Source organism: Limulus polyphemus, unplaced genomic scaffold, assembly GCF_000517525.1.
Source record: "Limulus polyphemus unplaced genomic scaffold, Limulus_polyphemus-2.1.2 Scaffold722, whole genome shotgun sequence".
NCBI lineage: Eukaryota > Metazoa > Arthropoda > Merostomata > Xiphosura > Limulidae > Limulus > Limulus polyphemus.
Window position 1 is genome coordinate 78169 of NW_013666332.1, and position 3169 is coordinate 81337.

The 3169-nt window shown below is 37.1% G+C and overlaps 1 protein-coding gene across 1 annotated transcript in view; it reads left to right on the forward strand.

Annotated features, from left to right (window-relative positions):
* Window positions 1–2735: 2735 nt before the first annotated feature.
* Window positions 2736–3169, forward strand: part of LOC106460173 (plasma membrane calcium-transporting ATPase 2-like) — a 222671-nt gene continuing 222237 nt past the window's right edge. The window contains exon 1 of the mRNA XM_022386821.1: window positions 2736–2831. The gene's annotated coding sequence lies outside the window, so the exon portion shown is untranslated. The remainder of the gene's footprint in view (window positions 2832–3169) is intronic.

Consider the following 3169-nt stretch of genomic DNA (forward strand, 5'->3'; position numbering starts at 1 on the left):
AACAAGACCATTCTGTTATGGGGATCAGACAAGCACAGCAACACCATTCTGTAACTGTCATTAGATAAGCACAGCAACATCATTATGTAACTAAGGTAAATGTAATCAGTGATGGATTAAGGCTTGAGCGATTTGGGCGACCACCAGTGGCCCATGGTCTTAGGGGGGGGGCATACAGAAATGGGGAAAAATTATAAGTAAGATGAAATTTATAAATATCTTATTTTGTTAACTCTCTCAATGTAGCCTCGGTCCCAAGGACCGACCACGTGACCATTTTGTACTACATAGTATATAGTCAATTTGACCGACCTCGTAACCACAAAAAAAATCCTAATTAGCCCTTTTTTATTTCTAGAATGACTTCAAATTATAATATGAAACTACATTTATAATAGTTATAAACTCGTAACACTATACTCTTATTTATACTTAAATTTTATTGTTTTATTGTACTTTGAATCGTGTGTAACCATTGGGGCCATTAAAAGTCCTAAATAACTGGCGAACGTGCAGCTTATGCTACGCCCTGAAATATCACTAGGTACAAGCTACTTGCGAGCGTATATCGTGAAAAATTTCTATTATTTATTTTATCTGATCTATCCTTAAATAATTTAAATAGTAGAAGATCAGAGAACAATGTTTGACGAATTTGAAAACCGAGGTGCTGAAGTATGTGGTCATAGTGAATATAGCCCAGTTCAGAAGCACGTCCGGTTGTGCAACCGTCGCCGTGATGATGGAGATGCAGAGGATACCATACTACCACCCAAGGATAAATCCAAAGCTGAAGTATTTTTCGTTGTGTTCGACCAATTTGTCACTGCATTGAAATACCGTCTTGGTGCATATAAGGATGTTGCCACCAAATTTCGGTTCCTTTCCAAATTATCATCTATTTCATGTCAATAAATTAGCCAAACCACAAAATGTCTTGTCCGTTCTTTTCTGAATGATGTTGAACCCAAGATAGAAAACAAATTGATCCAGTTTTCCACATTGGCAATTCACACAATCTGAACCAACTGAAATAGTGGAGTTAGGAACGTTCCTCGTTCTCCATAGACACGCCCTTATCCAAATGTTTCGTAATGTTGAGACAGTACTGAGAATATAATTGTCCATGATGAGATTAATTAAACAGCAGCGGGGAGCGATCGTTTTCGAAATTGAAACGAATAAAAAGTGAGTTCAGGAACAAAATAGGACAAAGTTGACTGAACAGTTTGTCTATAATGAACACAGAATGTGACACACTTCGAAAGCTAGACTTTTCGAAACTCTAAGAGTTCAGTTATAATAAAGCCAGAAAAAACAAAAACAATTCTAGTTGTATACATGTACATGCAGGATCATGTCTTCATGATCATTCATGAGTGAATAAAATGTTTTTGCACACGTTTATGGTTTGTCTATATTGTTACCCGTGTTAGAAGGCTATGTATATAATTAAAATGTTCTTACATGTATATGCTTAACATTATGATTTTGACAGTGAAGTTGACTCAGCTCGCTAGAGATCAATACATCTATGATGGGAGGGGGGGGGGAGCTTTTCTTCTCCTACCGCCCGGTGCTCAAGTCACCTTTAACCCATCACTGAGTATAATGTTTCATTTCAAGTTGCTAAATGAATGATGTATTAAACGCACCCCTCAACATGTATGGTAGTTTTATTGACAATATTCATTAATTTAATTTTGTGAAAGTAAGATGTTATAAATTCCATTTTTGTTAACCATTGTTGCTAAGGGAAGTGACGCGATACTTGAAAGAGGTAGTTAATGGACTACCTCAGTCTCGGAAGTTTTGGTCAACGTTTTGATGTCGTTCAAAACTTCCTCGACAGTAATCGGAATGGTTTTACAGCGTACAGTTTGGTTTGAATTTCGCCCAAAGTTACACGAGGGCTATCTTCGCTAGCCGTCCTTAATTTAGCAGCTAGTCATCACCTCCCACTGCCAACCCTTGGGCTACTTACTCTTTTACCAACGAATAGTAGGATTGACCGTCACATAATAACAGCCTCACGGCTTAAAGAGGCGAGCATGTTTGGTGGAACGGGGATTCAAACCTGCGACCTCCAGATTCAGATTGCCATGCCGGTCCTACAGCGTACAGAACAACAGTCACAATATGTTTATGTGAAGTTGGTTTCTCCAAATTACAGTCATGTACATTTAATCCATTTTTGTTTAGAACGATAAATTTATTTCGATTTAAGGATGTTATTTCAAATAATTAACGATCATTGTTATTTACGAGTGGTCAATATAAAAGAAAGTAAAAATACTTCAACATAAGTGGAAATGTATCGCACAATGTCTTCCAGTGGGACACCGCTAAGTCTACGGACTTATAACGCTAAAATCCGGAGTTTGATTCCCCGCGGTGGACATACTAGAGAGCCTAATGTGGCTTTGCTCTAAACAAACAAGCGAACATACAAGTGTCGCACAACAAAACAAAATGAAGAGCACAAAGCATGTTTAATAAACATTTCGGAATAACTAAATATAAATGAGAAAATTTAGAATAATAATAAGTCATACGAAGATTGCATGCTGTTGAGAGAAGGAAGGAATTCGGTTTCAGACTTAGCAGTAGTAAGAACTCTAAAGTGCGATATATTGATCGAATGTTCTGTATGTAAGGATTGTTGATTCTTCTACCTATGTTGACCGATAGTCTCTCACGTTCATGCGCTTATACGTACATATAAGTTAAGATGGCGCTTCGTTTCGCCAGTACAGGAGACCTTAAAGTCTCCGTATTGTACGAATAAACGAGTCGTGAATAGTGGAAGTGAGAATGAGCAACAGCTAAAGGTTCGTGAAAGTCTGATGATTATTAATTTGAAGCCGTCTTTGAACTAATATAATTCCGCTTTCACCTCAAATTGTAAGTTCGTTCCTATCTCTTTCTCTAAACATTTCTAGTTGCTCACATAGCGTTCTCTTGTGATGGTTAGTAGAACACTTCTCAATATTAGTGGGCTCTTTCTCGTAATAAGAGGTTTAGTAGTAACAGTGTTATTCGTGTAAACTGTAACAATAGGGTTAAAGTAGTAATAATAAGTGGTACACCACTGTTAGTAGTGATAAAGATTCTTTGCTGTAACAATAAGATTAAGATTGCGATATGCAGTACAATAATATTCGTGTAA